The sequence below is a fragment of the Protopterus annectens genome, chromosome 17.part0 (genome assembly GCF_019279795.1).
Source record: "Protopterus annectens isolate FY-2018-M chromosome 17.part0, PAN1.0, whole genome shotgun sequence".
Lineage (NCBI taxonomy): Eukaryota > Metazoa > Chordata > Ceratodontiformes > Protopteridae > Protopterus > Protopterus annectens.
The window spans coordinates 671,522,362-671,540,103 of record NC_056751.1 but is presented as its reverse complement, the minus strand read 5'-3'; the positions used below and the strand labels follow the sequence as shown (position 1 = coordinate 671,540,103).

At 37.4% G+C, this 17,742-nt stretch overlaps 1 protein-coding gene across 1 annotated transcript in view; it reads left to right on the top strand.

The window, feature by feature from the left end:
• Positions 1 to 17,742, top strand: part of LOC122791747 (intelectin-1a-like) — a 478,747-nt gene that overhangs the window by 318,214 nt on the left and 142,791 nt on the right. The gene's annotated exons all lie outside the window — the stretch shown is intronic.

The window sequence follows — 17,742 nt, the reverse complement described above, 5'->3', positions numbered from 1 at the left end:
ACCTGCTTTGGCCTATACATTCTCTGTATCTAAGGACACCAGGCATGGAAGATGAGAATTGTGGATCATGGGCCATCACCCTATGGGGTATTCAAGCCCCTTATCTTTCTGCCACTAACCTTTCTACTTATTGCTTTGCAGTAACAGTGCATTGGCTGCAGCACTTGGGCCTTACATGATTATGCACTTCTACTCACCAGATGCTCCAAGCTGGGCAGTGACACCTTCCTTGGCAGGCTGTCACTTCTCTAGTGGGGTGCATTCCACCCCTCCCCAAATGGATAAACCTATGTCAATCAGTCCTACCTCTTCCTTAGCTGACTCCTTTAGATCCCTGGCTACAGGTCAAACCTGGGTAAGTTGGCCTACAATGAAGACTTTGTCCCCATATACCACAGATATAGCTAAAGTAGCAGAGTATTTGACTTACAAAAAAGGACTTTCAGCTGACCATACATACGGATAAGTCAGCAGGTAAACTGATATCTCTCAGCTGATACTTTGACTCCATAATCAGTAGGTAAACTGATATTTCAGCTGATACATTGACTCCATAATCAGCAGGTAAACTGATATCTCAGCTGATACACTGACTCCATAATCAGTAGATAAACTGATACCTCAGCTGATACATTGACTCCATAATCAGCAGGTAAACTGATATCTCAGCTGATACATTGACTCCATAATCAGTAGGTAAACTGATATCTCTCAGCTGATACATTGACTCCATAATCAGTAGGTAAACTGATATCTCTCAGCTGATACATTGACTCCATAATCAGAAGGTAAACTGATATCTCTCAGCTGATACATTGACTCCATAATCAGAAGGTAAACTGATATCTCAGCTGATACATTGACTCCATAATCAGTAGGTAAACTGATATCTCTCAGCTGATACATTGACTCCATAATCAGTAGATAAACTGATATCTCAGCTGATACATTGACTCCATAATCAGCAGGTAAACTGATATCTCAGCTGATACATTGACTCCATAATCAGTAGGTAAACTGATATCTCTCAGCTGATACATTGACTCCATAATCAGTAGGTAAACTGATATCTCTCAGCTGATACATTGACTCCATAATCTGTAGGTAAACTGATATCTCTCAGCTGATACATTGACTCCATAATCAGAAGGTAAACTGATATCTCTCAGCTGATACATTGACTCCATAATCAGTAGGTAAACTGATATCTCAGCTGATACATTGACTCCGTTTTCATTGCTGTAGCTTGTTTCTTAAAATTTGTGGATTTTATGTAGTTGGTTCTGAGATGTGCAGTACATTGTTTGCTTTGCATAGCACTAGATCAGTGAGAAATACACCTGATACTGAACTATCAGATCAAATTCCATATTAAAGAAATTGGTATATTTAAAAAAGGCACATCAATGCTTACTTCTCTGCTCTTATTGTCTTACATTCAGCTTGCGCTGGAGTCAAGAAATACTTCTGAGTATGTAAAAGGCATGACCAGTATTAGGATGGAAGTTGAGAGACGTGGGTAGCCAGGTGCAATCAAATGCAGCACATGTACTTGTTATTCCTGGAAGTTGGGCTTTGTTTTTTAGCTTTCATATATGTTAGTGCATTGAATTATCCTGCCCTAGTACTAGGTGTGTGAAAGGGTAGACACATAGCTGCATTTGAGGGCTCTGCCTCACTTCAAATGTGATTTGTGACAGAGTTCCATTACTGGCACACAAGAGGATGAGAAAGATATCCATTGGGAATGAGTCAGGAGTAGTCACTGCGCTTATTTCTTTTAACCAAGTAGGTATGCTGTTCTGAACAGTATTTTCAATCATGTCTCTTGTCATAGGCACAAGATACAAATTACAAAATAGACATCATTATATGATATGAAAATAACAATAAATTGATTCAATACATTAATTATACAAAAGATAAATATCACCAATACATTAAAACAAAAGGGTTTATAATATGTAAACAGTGAAGACTACAAGGAATCTTAATGGCTACAAACTCAGAACAGGCACGGATTATTTTGGAAAGATTCATACAAATCCACTACATGCAAATTATTTATATCTGTGATCGGATGATTTGACATGACATGGAGTAAAGTAAAATAATGGTTGGGAGTAAAATATTCTCAGCGAATATTGTAAAAGACTATATATATATAACCAAAGACCATATAACTGAGCCAAGAACACTGAAACTTCAAATAAATGAATGATCACAAAGCTGAAATGTTTCCCCAAGCTAAGTAACCACTGAGCCAACAAGGGGAGATTTACCCTTTTCCCCACTGTAGTATTATCCCAGAGTTGGTATATTTAGCTAGGGATGGTATGACGGATGCAGCTCCCCACATTGGAAGGTGTGGGAGCATAGCCCCCCACCAGGGTAGATTGTAGATGGTGCAGTATGTTCTCCATGAGTTTTTGGTCCAGGAGATACTTACTGTGGGGAAGCATTTCGGCTTTGTGATCATTCATTTATTTGAAGTTTTGGTGTTCTCGGCTCAGTTATATGGTCTTCGGTTATGTGATATTTCAGGTATGTGAAGTAGACCCATATAGATAGATAGGTAGATTAATAGAATATAGATTTTACATATTTATATATATATATATATATATATATATATATATATATATATATATAATGTTATTGTGCCAAAACTAAAATCAAGTTTTTAACTGTCATGTGAAGTAACAGACAAGTAGAATCAGTGGAATTTTGAGTTGAGGGAGGGATTCAGTTTCCAATAGATAGCTGTTCGGCTGGACAGAGTATTGAATGCTTGAGATACCTCTGATTCCTGGTAATGGATTCCATCCAGAGTAGGGTAAAGTGGGCAGCCACCCGGGTTTAAAGTTTTGGGGGGTGCATTTACAGTCAGGGCTGAAGCATTTTCGCAATCACAGTGCCACACAGGGAACACTTTATTTAAAAATGAGTGCTGATACCGCATGTGCTATCTATTAGCAGTCCTTGTGTGATATTGCAAAGAACTTTTTTTTTTGTTTCAATTTGAAGGGATTAGATCTTTGTTGTTTTGTTTTTTTATTTTTTGGCTCCCCATACAGTTGAGGGTTACCAGCTCGGGAACTGTACAAGCTTACAACTGCACCATTGCACAGTCCATTGATTTGGCAGGTGTAGAAATTAAGTAATTTCAAGAAAAGAACCGCTTCATTGTCTGTTCCTTCAAATGTTTCTGCATTATCACCAACTAGTTCACTATCTCCAAAATGAAAGGGATGCGGTGTTTCAAAGTTTCGGCTTGAATATGTAACTGTAGAAGTCGTGTAAAGGAAAAAAGATGGGTAGCAGAAAGAAGGTGTAGCCGCAAGATGTAAATGCTAAATTTAGACATTAAAAAACTCAACGTTTTATTTTATGTATTGACTGTAATTGCCTAGGTGAGATTAAAGTACTCTGTGCACTTTTTTAAACATTTGATTTTTTTTGTAGTATCCATATTTCTGTTTCTGGGTTAAGAAGGTCTGCTGTCTGTTCCCTGTTACTTTCTTTTTCCATGTCATGTAAGCCATTTCCCCTGCACTCATTTAATTCTTCAGATATGTAGACCTTTATCCCTGTAAGACTCAAAGGAATCTGGAAGTAGAAAAAAAGAGTTACAAGTAGTTATACTGACATTTTGTCAAAAATTGAAAACTGTCATGTGACTGAGAAAATGAACTAAGGACCCGCAAGGAGAGAAAGGGTTGATAAATATAAAGTGCAAACCAAAAACTGAAGGAAATTGCAGATGTAGGTGTGTGTGTGTGTGTGTGTGTGTGTGTGTGTGTGTGTGTGTGTGTGTGTGTGTGTGTGTGTGTGTGTGTGTGTGCGTGTGTGTGCGTGTGTGTGTGTGTATGTGTGTGTGTGTGTGTGTGTATTAGTTCCCTAATACATTATTTTTATCCTGACTTTAAGTTCAGCTATCACAACCATTTATTATCTGGAAAGACTCTTACTCATCAAACCTCAGTATGGTTTTTAAATGAATTGTAGTGAGTTCTGAATAATGTCTGTTCTATGGTGCCACTGTATCATACAGATTGACAGCCCACCCCCCTTTTTTAATCACCTTTTTATGTAGTTCTTATAATTGAATGTATGCTATGGCTTCAAGTACAGCACGAGGTATCAATATGAGATTTATTTATTTAACATTTGTTTACCGAGAAAGTCTGACTAGGAATAAAGCCAATTTTCAGCAGAGGCCTGGGGACAAATGCTCCAGACTCATGACTTTGAAACATGGGAGGAAACCAGAGCACCTGCAGGAAACCCACATGAATGCAGGGATGACATGCAGACTCTGCACATAAGGCACTCCAGCTGAGAATCAACCCAGAGAACCTCTTATGGTGAGGTAACAACGTTACCAGTGCACCACTGTGCCGTCCATTTCAAATACCCCAAATCACTGCCTTGAATTTTCTAGCAAAGATGCCTGAGCCACTGTTATTTGAAGAAATAATATAGAAATCTGTCTTGCAGTAAGAATACAAATCATTTTTACACAATCCAGTTTATATAAATATTTATCTGTCATTTACTGTTGAAAAGTCAAGGATTTTCACATCAGGAAACACTATCCTGAAAGTATTTTGTTTTTCTATTATAATGTATGCAGTATTCAGTTATGCCAGTCTAAGATGATGCATTACTGCATTACAACATGATTGCAGTAAGTCTAACTTGACATGCTACCATTTTATATAACATACTATGCATCCTAGCATGCTGTTAGTATATTACAGTAATTGTCTAAAATATCACTTGTCTGTACAATGTCTATGTCATCTTCTAATTCTGTATATAATTCATTTGTGGAACTTCACTCCCCAGGCCTCCACTGAAAAGGGGCACTGTTACCCCATTGGACTTGCCTGGTCAAGAAATCATAAAGAAAGAAAGAAAGAAAGAAAGAAAGAAAGAAAGAAAGAAAGAAAGAAAGAAATAAATAAATAAAACTATTGCAAACGAGAGCCAGCAAGATCATGGACCACAACACCGTAAAACCTTAAACCTTGAAACTCAAGAAGGGTGCAGACATAGGAATACGTGCTACTACAAGTCCTGTATGGGAGCTTGTCCACCTGTTTGATATTGTGATCCTCCATCTTGCTAGCTCTCAATGTGATCCTCTTAGGATATTGTTTATTGATCTAATGTTCCTTGGCTTTTCAATAGAAATATTTATTTGTATATATGAATTGTAAGCATTCATGTTGGAGGATGTATTATGTGCAGGTAGATGAATTTAAAACTGCAAGAAGTGGAAACATCTAACAGTTTCTATGGGTTTATTTGGCAGAAAGTGGCTATGCAGCAAATGGTCTTCTATACATAGTCCAATTTCTTTTCTTCATTTTCCCAGTCAGAAATAAAAAATCATGCCATTTCCATGTTATGAATGTAGACTACCCTGAATTGTGAAAGAAAAAATTGTCATTGTTTTCAATACATTTTCCAGGACTAGTATCATTGCGCCGATGTCTTATGGGACAGAAAAATGGAGCTCCCACTAAACATTTACAATATTATAAAAAATTTACAGACAGAAGTAGAAGTCATGGGAATACTATCCCTTCACTACTGTACTAACCAAATCACCCAGATTTCTGCCTTACTTCACATTGTTCTGTAAATGTATACTACAACAGTGGTACTAGACTGTAAGAAGCATTTCTGACTTCAGTCACACTGAATGTGAATCTAGAGAACATGTTGAATGGAGTAGTAATAAATATAGTGTTAAAAGAGTATGGAAACTTTTTTTTTTGGTGAGGGAGGGGACCAAGTGTAAATTGAAATACAAAATATTGGCTGAGATTCAGAAAGCATTACCACCAGTGGTAGGTCTTCCCACAAGCAGTCAGCTTCTTACAGTAGCCCATTCTGATTTAGAGCCTACACTACCACAGTGCTTTTCTATGAGTGGAAAATATCAACAAGAGACTGATCTGGCTGTTCCATGTAAAGGGTAGCAAAGTGATCTGAGTGAGCATTTAATGTATAAAGAGTAACAAAGTAATCTGAGTGAGTGTTTAATGTATAAAGAGTAATAAAGCAATATGAGTGAGCATTTAATGTATAAAGGATAACAAAGTTATCTGAGTGAGCATTTAATGCTAAGTAGGCATGCTCTTCCCCCATAAATGCTTTCAGATACTGATTTTCCCTACTAAGCAATTCAGAGAATCACTCAGCTGCACAAGTTACCAAAAGACTGCTGTCACTCATTGACCTCACCAGACTTCAGCCGAGACATAGGGGTGGGGGATGGGCGAGTGTGCATATCTGGAGGGGAATGAGTGGAGTAGGATTACTTTGTGTGTGTGTGTGTGTGTGTGTGTGTGTGTGTGTTAACAGTTGGTGGGGGCTAGTAGGTAGGGGGATGGATAAAGGGGATATTTCTGTGCGCGCGCGCGCGTGTGTGTGTGTGTGTGTGTGTGTGTGTGTGTGTGTGTGTGTGTGTGTGTGTGTGTGTGTGTGTGTGTGTGTGTGTGTGCATGTATCTGTGTGAATGTCTGAAAGTGTGTATGGTGGGTATGCCTGCCATATCTCTCCATGCCCTTGCTCAAATGAATAAATGTCCACTATCAGGGATAGTTTTTAAAAATACTATCAATTCACTTAAAAAGTTAATAGAACAACAGGTGTTGGACTAGCATGACTTTTCTAAGCAACAAGAAGTATGAAACTCTTGTGTTTGTTATTACTGACTAATTGTAAGCCTTTGTGATGTGCTGGAAAGTCAAAATGGTTATGAGGAAATGAGTGCATACATGAGGTGACAGCAGAAGCATTCTGCAAACCTCTGGACAGCTGTGAGGTATGGTGCTTGTGCTAGCTTGATGCACGGGCCACCAAAGAATACTACCACCATGAAGTGCTTTTCACTTTAGCAGTAAAAAGAAGCAATTCAGAGGCATGCTGATTAGCTGCTAATAACCTTTTCCTCATTGTGACTAAAGGTGTCCGTGAATCATTTTTTTCCTCAGTTGTTTAAATTGTCCTACCTGTAGTAGGCAGCTGACACAAATGCAGACCATTTTTTTTTTTTGGAATCCTTCCCATTGAAAGCATTTGGTTGAGCTCTAGCATTCTCAAAAATGCAATATTTCTACATAGTGCAGCCCACTTCTCCCCACTGTAAGAAACTGTACTCTCCATCCCTTAGTAAATATATTAATCCAGAAGTCACACAGGTGAGTTGGGAACTGATCTGTTTTCCACCAAAACAAATTACTTTTGGGTAAAAATGGGTGCAAGCAGTCTTTTTCAAAAAACAAAATCTGAACATCTGCTTTCAATCAATTGTGCTTAAATGTTGGCTGTTTGTAACTGTGCAACCAATTCTCGTGGAAACGCAGAGAGATAATCAATACTGAGAAACAAATCCTTCAGCAGACAACCACCATGGTGCCAGTAAAGGGTACCCAATATATAGATTCTGATGCATTTCTGAGTAGGAAACAAAAGCTCTAAATATGTTTTATGTCACATTTTGGTTTGTGAATAAATTGTGTTTTATATACTGTATCGGGTACCCTTTATTGGCACCGTGGTGGTTCTCAGCTGAAGGTTTTGTTTGCAATTGTGCCCGTATTCTATATTGTCACCGTTAAAACTGTGTCTGGACTTCACATTCTTATTAAATTTTCCTTTGTTTAGAAGGAGATATTTAATGAAGGGAATTTTTGTATTATTTTATTTTCTTGATAAAAATAAGTTATACTTTAAAACACGGGCAGCTCCCTTTGTTTTATGCAATTTGCGCATACAAATTGGGCAGTTTAGGTGCAAAAGTGATATGTTTGACACTGGATGATTTGTAAACATCTTATCACATTTATTCAATGTGGTAAATATATAGGGTGAGACAAACAGGAGCATACATCTTAATTGTCCCTAATTTTGCAGAATGTCCCTAATTTTGCAGAATGTCCCTGACTATATAGTAAATCACCAAAGATTACAATCAGTCAATAATGACAGACCCTAGAAGTTTGTACTTCTTATTGTTCAAACAATTCATGCTGAGGCATAGTCTGTTGCTTTATTACCTTTTGGTACTATATAAAAATTGTCCCTTTGTCCCCTTGTTATCTCTGGCTTTGTCCAGAATTCTTGAGCTAAATGGAATTGTATGGACTACATATTTTTTAATCTACATTATACCTGTTTGCAAAGAAGGATAGTTTCATCATTAAATGGTTTAATGCTATTAACTTACTTGTAGACAAAAGTAGGAGACGCAATAATGCAATGTTTGGTACACTCACTGTCACTTTTATTTTATTTGACATACATGAATTGAAACAGAGTTAACAGATAGATTTGTATTACAGTGTTACTCAACAAACACATTAGTGACAGATTTCTGTAATATAACAGCAACATCTACCCTGTTGTGGTTTTTGCTATGTGGCTCATTCCTTCTGATCTCTGACTTTCTTTAATGTTTTTAGCCTTAATGCAGCTAGTCTTCACAATAACTTTACAGGCCAAAGTTTTCTGTATAAATGAGTCTGTTTTATTTTTCATACTGATTGGACCAGACATTGCTGCTTCATTGTTTTGGTTCTGTCAGCACCCTAACAGTAATAGAAATAATTTTCTCACAGGAAAAACATATTTGAATATCTTGCACTAATGACTTGAACCAAAATGGAAAAACAGACATTAGTTATCTAAATTAAGCAAGCAGCAAAAATTCAATACAGTCTATCCCCTGTTTCTCAAACAGCAAATAAGATTCAGAAGTAAATATTCTTTTATTTTTTCTAAATCACTTTTATTAAATTATACAAAGAAAATACACAAACACATTCCTCTAAACAGCTCACACACTGCTGATGCCAATTACATATACCTAACCCGTAAATATAAACCTAGTGGCCCTCTTCCTTATATAACAAAGCATTTGTTTGCATTTAATGGTAACTTGATAGAAAGAGTTATTACATACATTCCATACTTTCAAGAGCACATGTGCCATCCAAAAATACATTCAGCTTCTGTGGTCTATCAGGTGTTATGCACATCATTTGTTTGCAATGTCAAATTACAGGAAACTTCATGGTGTGTTACAACTATTGGTGTTGTAGACATTATACACCCTAAGCCACCTCCTCACTTCCATCAGTCTAGAGGAAAAAATGACCACCCCCAAATCAGCATTCTCCCAGAGACACATCCACGGACTCTACACACAGAGTGCTATTACCCTGGTGACATACCTCTCAACTGTCTATGTTTTCTCAGAACATCCATATTTATGCCTCATATTTTTGGACTGTTGCTTATAAACATTTGTGGTTTTCTGACAAATCATTAAAGAATGAAGTTATTAAATAATGACATACATACGAGTTTCAGAAAAGCATACTAATGCAAAAGTTTTTATTTTTACAACTTTCAAAGTCTATAAGACCAATATTTAAAAATTTTTTCATCACTGACTAAAAGTTCCATCAGTGGATCAACATGATTTCACTTACTTTTTTTATTTCAAACAACTTTATTGTCTCAAACTTAGGATACTAAAAGAATAACTTTACAGTGACTAATGAATATAATGATAGATCTCAGGTTGTATGTCAGTCCATGCCAAATGTACTATAGCAAGGTACCATCATCCTTCTCAAAACAGACATGAGAATTGCAATAATAAACAGATTCATCCTCCATTTCAATTGGGAGAGCAACCCCAAATTCCTCATATACTCCAGAGCTAAGCTGGAGACTGTTACCAAACAAAAGGTTTATTCCTTCTGTTTTTCTAAAACTGAAGGCATATTCTGTGAGGCTGTAAGAAACATACTGCCAGTTCCATATTTCTTATGTGCTTTATCAACAACCTCCCATAATCGGGTCTATATTATATGTTCTAAGTTTCAAAACTTCGAACATCAAATAATTGAACTTATATTACCAAAGTTTTAAAACTTCGAACATATAAAAAAAAAAAAAAAAAAGAAAAGAAAGAAGAGAAGAGAAAGTTACCTGAATGTTGTAAGCAGGGGGCAAGCCCCCCTGCACACCCCTCACTACTTAAATATACCAACTCTGAGAATGCAGTACAGTAAAGTATAGTGAAATGTTCCCTATGACGATCTCACCTCACTAAAGTGCTATCTCTGAGTTGGTATATTTAAGTAGTGGGGGGTCTGGGGGTGCATGGGGGCTTGCCCTCCTGCTTACAACGTTCAGGTAAGTCTCTCTCTCTTTTTTTTTTTTTATTATTATATGTTCAAAGTTTTAAAACTTCAGTCATATAAGTTTCATTATATGACATTCGAAGTTTTGAAACTTCGAACATATAATATAGACCCCCCCATAATCATGGTGGTGGTCTGCCTTCCAATGTCTAGTAAACGCTGTTTTAATTACTAATATCAAGAAATGTAGAATCCTATCATCCCTTTGATCATTTGTCATCCCCCACTGCAGTCCAGTTAAAAGTAGAGACTTGGAAAGAGTCAATATGTCATTAAATAAAGCATCACATGCTTCATGCAACCCTCTGTTAAAATCATCCAGTAAGGAACAATCCCAGATGATATGCACTCATTTCCCTTGGACTTCTGTTTGACATCAACAACATAGGGAATTGCTTGATAGATATATTCTATGAAGTCTGAAAGTGGTATAAAAGAACTTGAATAAGCACTGCCAACCAAAAATGTGAAATTTATGTGATTTTTTTGTAGCATAACTTGGCAGTTGTAGGAGGGCTTTCCATACATGTGAGAGGACCTACGTCTCTCTCCCAGATCATCATGTAACCATTTGTGTTATTCATTTTGGGTTTAACTAATATCCTATACGTGTGGACTAAGTGTCTCCCGTGCCTGATGTCCTGTCAGCTCTACTATCCAGTATCCACTGGACCAGCAAAGGATGGACTTGCACTTAGTGTATCCATCTCCCATGACAAAAGCATGTACCCGCTCATTTATAGAACCCTAAATGAATGAAGTGCAAAACTCCTGATATTCTATTGACCTGTGATCTGCTAACAATTGCTCCCAATATGTCAAAGCAGTCTGTTGTTCCATCTCTCTCAGTTTGTGCTTATCTCTCAGGTCCCATCCCTTAACCACAGTATTGGAGACTAGATCTTGTAGCCATTCAAGAACATTGTTGTGAATAATTGCCCACTTGAGCTGCTCAGGCAGCCATAAGCCCATGTCCAAGCCTGGATTGTATGAGTGACTGCAGCGCCCAGGCATCTGTAAGTAGTATCCTGTTAACCTTCCAAATTTCAAAAGCATCAGTTCCTTCCAGCTGTTGTTACTAGGAGGAGTACTTACAGTTTGAAAGGTCTTGAGCCTGCACATAGCAAGATATAAGTCTGGGTTTGGAGACCGAAACCCACCCCCAGCACACTTCTCAAGGACAGGATATTCCATGATATGTGTGACTTAACCCTCATCCAAACACATTTCTGAATTAGCTGGCACAATTTCATGAGTTGACTATGAGAAAAAAGAGACAGCATTACCTGTGCATAGTTTAACATTCCTCATACAGTGGGTACAAGTTATTTACAAAGATATTTTAAATCTCTAATTTGCATTAAAAATGGAAATGTGGTTATCAAGTCTAAGGGGGAACAAAGTTAATACAAATTGCCTTTGTTTTCTCCCTGCTGACTGTATCCAAACAGCTTCCCTACTTAACTCCTGCATTATAGGCTTCAGTTCCACAGTAGGATTAGAGACTATTACTATCAAATATCTACATATAAAGTTAACTTTCTAATAAAACCATGTAAATGGAAACCATCAAAAGATAACTGTCTCAATTAAATAGCCGGGGTTTCCAAGAATAATGCAAAAAAAAAAAAAAAAAAGAAAACGGCACCATTGTCTCATCTCTCTTTAGATGTTGAATGACTATCAAAGTCAAATCCTTATTTTAATGCTAGCTCAGGATCCCTGTTACAAATCCTTCAGTAGAGTAGAAAATCTTTTGGAGAAGTCAGATTTTGCCAACATATTAAGTATAAATACTCAATATCTGCCTTGTCAAAGGCTTTCTTAGTGTCACAACTGATCAGCATTAATGAAGTATTTCTAATATTCACATTTTCCATTAGCATGTTTGACAAAATTAAATTATCAAAGGTAGTCCAACTTTGAATAAACCCATTTTGATCTGTATATACTAATCCTAAGAAGAATTTAGCCAGCCTCTTAGCCAAAATCCTAACAAAAATTTTGTAGTCTTGATTTAACACAGAGATTGGGCAATAAGAATAGACTTGAATAAGATCTTTACTTGGCTTCAGACCTTTGAAGAAACTCTATTTTCCCTTCCCTCATGAAGCCATTACACAGCTTTAACTAGACTAGAAGAACATAATCTTTATGTATTTTATATATTTAATCTGGGATACCGTCTGAACCTGGTGTCTACCAGAGGACTGGGATTCTAAAAGAAAGTCAGTCTCTTTCAGAATAGCAGGGGTCATAAGCTCCACAGCTGCTCCCTCTGGAAGTTGGGGAAAGTCCAACTGGACCAGATATCCATTGATTTCAGTTAGAGACAGACATTTCATCTGCAAAATACAAAACACTGTTCTAGCTAAAAAACATCTAATATCTCCTCTGGAACTCCAGTGACAGTGTCCATGACTGGATCCTTTATAGTATAGACTTGTCAAGTTTTTACCTGGGCCATAAATCACAGTCCCAAATGGCTCACATCAGATTAACAAAATATGTAACATTTATTGCCTTCCTTTCCTGATCAGTCTTATACTCCAGTATACGTATAATCAGCCCCCTTAACTCTCTCTGTTTTCCACAGAGGAATCCCCCTAAACCAAGCCATCTGAAATTATGTCAGATCCCTCTGACATCCAGTATGGCTTATAGTTTTCTCTCTTCCACCTCACCTACTTCTATGCAATGCTCCTGCAAGTGTTTTTTTATTATTTCTACTTGTAATCCAGTACATTACCACCACCCCCACTTCAATGACCTTCAATGTTATCATCAAATTAGCCAGTTCTGTTACAAAGTCATTCCTTTTATGAAAAATAAGTTTTACCCCCCTCCCCTGAACTGGATTCCCCTAAGTAGTTGATTCATGTTAACCACCACCACATATCTCCTAAAATCAGGTACTCCTACCTACCCCATACCTTAGATCATCTCATCTTTCTTCCTCCAGTCCAACTTTTCCTTCCCCTCCACATAAAGCTCCTTCTCACACTCATCCTGGAGTTGCACCATTATGTGTCTCAAAAGATATAAGACCATTGGGAGCATCATTACCCTAATAACAGCTGCTCTAACCCCTAGAAAATGTACCCTAACCAACTATCCAGCAAACCCCCATCTCTCCTTTTATTCTGTCCACTTCTCCTCCACTACCTTCTCAATAGTCAGATACACTCTCATTTCAAAATGCTTCTTCCACTGAGTTTAGTGATTGGTAGACCAACATCCTTGTCTTCCAGGAATCCTTTCCCTACCATAATAATCAGGGGGATCTTTGAATATTATCATAACTCTGTTTCCTTAACAAACTGAATATGTCTAATATTCCTGGTGACAGTAAGTCAATATCTTCATAGTACATCCAGTCAACAAAAAAATGTATATCACTGCTCCTAGCTGCCATGTCCCATGCCATAAAATCACACCTACACACACCCAATTCTCTTCACCTCCCCTCTTCTATACATCTTTACTATCAACACTAATGTGTCACATACTTCCATACCTTCTCTGCGCCTTCTTACTGAAGACTCTTTAGCTAATCACATCAAACATCTTTTAGCCATGCAGCATCCCACCAAGTTTGCACTGTACTAACTTTGACCTACAAACATCTTCTTTTAAGGTCATTGCTCTCCTTTTTTCACCACACCTCCTTACCCTGTTAGCATATTATATAAGACAGACTTGCTGCCAGCACCTCATAAACATCATTTTAGCTCCAAAGAAAAAAAAATGAAATAAAATAGTAGCCATAGGAAAAAGTGATCTCCTAGTGGTTGTCTCCCTATTTTTGGTGTACTCTGTATTCCAGTGTCCTAATGAAGTCTTCTTTGCACTGCATGGCTTCCTCTTATGCTCATAAAACAATGTAATGTCTTGGTTCCAATAACTACCAGGAGCAGCAGAAGGTTTAAATACCTTTATTCCTCTTAATCTAATTTGATCTTTCCCTCATTCTACACCCCAGCCTGAGCTAAATGTAAGAACATAAGTCATTGCTCTCTCTCTCTCTCTCTCTCTCTCTCTCTCTCTCTCTCTCTCTCTCTACTATGATTCTACTGCACAAGCCACAACTTGCTGCCATGTTTTTCCATGGTTATATAATGACTTAAAGAAAATGCTTACAATGTGATCTTTTCCCCAATCTCTGCAAAACAAAAATAGCATTTCCTTAATTTTAATATGTGCCCCAACAATAAACTGAGTTGCATTCCCTTCCATTTACCTAATTTAGACAAACAATCAAAAAAATGAGCAAAAACGGTCACAGAGAAGAGACAAGCAGATGAAAAAGTGTAAACGTTATATACAGACAATTACCTATTGCATACTCATTGATAGTAGAAACAGTTTAGTGGCAGCCTGCAACTTCTAAACATGTGAACCACAACTTCCACTTCCATCTCTTAATATGAAAGACACTCCTCAGACAAAATACTTACATTTTTAGTCCAGCCCATTCATTTTAAGTTCTGGGATTAACTTGCAGTTGTTCACCAGGGCAAGCTAGTGTCCCAATAGTCTTTTCAAACCAGTGATGAAAACTACTTAAGTAAGGGATCCCAGTTGTCAGAACTCTACTCTCCATTGTACTCCCAAACATAGAGCAAAAATTCACACAAGAGCAAGGCCTTCCATACGTCCTCATCCTTGTAGTATAAAACTAGTGTGATGCTTGTTTTTCCTCTCGTTTGACTTTCATGATTTAGCCACTCTGTTGTTATCACTATTCTTCGTGGACATACCCCCCCCCCCCATCAAAAGACACTCAAGCAAAGCACTGGAAGAAAAAAAGAACAACCACTGAGAAATACTGGTTAGATGAGGTCCAAACTAAAGTAAAAAACCCATCCATACTCCTTCTGACATCATTTACTAGAGCGTATCCATCATGGTCTTTCAGGTTCTGAAACAGGCCCTTCAGCCAACATATTACAGCACCACACTGTTGTGTATCTGATTAGCCAACTGTTCCTTAACTGTTTTACTATGTTATCTGTCACTTGGCAAATTCACATTAACTATAAGATCTTTTGAAATAAATCACTGATTTTGTTATAATTGCTCTAACTCTTCCTTTTATTTGAGATCTTGTCTTTAAATTTAAGGGGGAATCTATCTTGGAATTCCATGATGCCACTCAGAGGCAGTAGTTCAGCAGATCACTTACTGCTGCTGCTTTGTGCCCCAGTAATTTGCACATTTGGGAAACTCAGCTATTTTCAATTGACAGTGCTGCACTTCTGCCTTTTATCCTTCTGCATGAAGTTACCAGCACCCTCAGAACTGCACCTCCATAACTGACTCAGGAGTACATCACCGTCTCATCAACAGTAATTTCTGTGAATGCAAAAACAGCAAATGCTGTTCACTGAAATTTCTTTCTCCAACGGTGGAGTTTGCTTTTTTTCTCCACTGTTGTGCAACCTTGGAGTTGGTATATGTAAGTCTAGGCCCATGTGGGGTGTGCAGGGGGGCTTGTCCCTCTGCAAAAACAAAATTGTTGAGCTGTTCCTCAAAGGTCGTTTTGACAAATATTTTTTTTGTTTTTTCCCGGTTCACCAGAATTAATTTTGATGACTCAACATTAATCAAACAGACTTTCTATGAGCCACTAACTTTCTACCAGGAAGCCTTCTATTTGATTGCTTTATTGTAGCATTCTACAGCCTGAGCCACATTTCTGCATCATTACCTTGTACTGGACCACAGCATACTCAGAAGAGATAAAAACTTCCTTTCAACCACCATTCCTTCTGTTTTCATGATTCTTACAAGAGGGAATGTTTAGCCTACCATTGATGAACTGCTGGAGAAAGAAATCCCAATATTTTTACCCAACAGCCTACTATATTGAGCCACTTCTGCAAAGCCAACTGCTTGACTAGCCATACCTTAGTTCTACAAAAGTGTTTTTCTACAAGATGCATCAATTTCTCAGCAATTTTATCCTCCCTGCCAAACCTGTGTGCATAATCAATCTGTGAGTGCAGAGTGGGAGAGTTCTTCACCAAAATAGCAATTCATATTTTCATAAAGATTATCTTTTTGGCCCTGACCTTGCCTTATGGTAATCAGGTAATTCTTAAATTCCCCCTTCTTGATCTACATTCCAAATTCTCCAAATGCTCAAGGAGAACTTCTGATGTATCATACAGCCTAGGATTCTCTCTTTTTTTTTGCCAAGAGAACTTAATGCCTTTATCCTTGGTGTGCCTGCCCCTATTTAATGATAGCTTTTTAAAACATGACATCTCAGTGCACACGGTCTGCAGCTCAGACCGCATGGCCAGTGTGTTGCTGGGTTGGTGAGGATCTGATCAATTTTCCTCTCATCATGTGGAATATCATACATAAATCTCAACAAAATTAAGAAAAAATACTATTTCGCACCCTGTATCATTAATTACACATCCTATAGATATGCTCTGTGAATTAAACAGTCCTACAAATACTAGGATCAGAGACTTAAACTGATAAAAAATAAACAACGAAACAAAAGGAGACAGAAACATAGATTTGTCATGATGTGTCTGCTCTTTCTCTGGAATAAATTTCCTCTCCAAATTAAGAATGCAGTTTACAATCTTCCACCAAAAAGGAACTATGTAATTAGATGGGCATTTATAAATTCACCCCTTGCCTGTCCTCCTTTGAAAAGGGGGGGGGGGTAAGGCCTAAACTGGGTACTGACAAGGTGTTAATGGCTTCCTGGCACAGTTCCCTTATATTTTCTTTTTTTGCGTATATCTCTTGAATTTTAAAACAAGGTTATAATGGAAACAATGTCATCTGTTAAAGAGATTGACTGATCTAATACTGTTATATACAAAATGATTAAATACACAGGTCGTTAATTTGGCATTTGAATGAAATATATTTTCTGAGAAAGTGTATCTTTAAAACATTTCCATTATTTATGCATAGTCCTGTCAAACAATGATGAAAACATCTATAACATCAGATAGGTGAAACATTGCAAATAAACAACGTGTCTTCTTAAATGTTCTATAATTGCTAATGAAGTTGCATTCTCATAGGGTTAGAACAACCAGGCTTGGCTCTCAAGTTAATGTAGCATTTACTGTAGTTGATCTAAATAGGGGTAAAATGTTACATTTGTGCATGTGAGGGTTATTTCTTATACACTTTCATTTAGTGTAAGACTCAGTGATCAGACACTCATAAATTGCAGTAGTTTATTCTTATGTTATGCTATGTGTAGCTCTCTCTGGTATATGGCTTGAAGTAATTCCAATATTCCTTAATATGAGAGATATGTAGGTCTTTCAGTGTCTTGTGATGGACTGTTTTGCCACTTGCCTTGTATTTTCTATCACCGCCCCTATTTGCAACCTTGTACATAAAAATAAATTATCAGAGCATTTACAGGATGGAAGTAAACCCTAATGTATCCATCTTTCTTGGCTTTTCAACACCCCACCAATACTGGTTTATTTTGAGAAGGAAATGAAAAAAGCAAAGCTGCTATTTG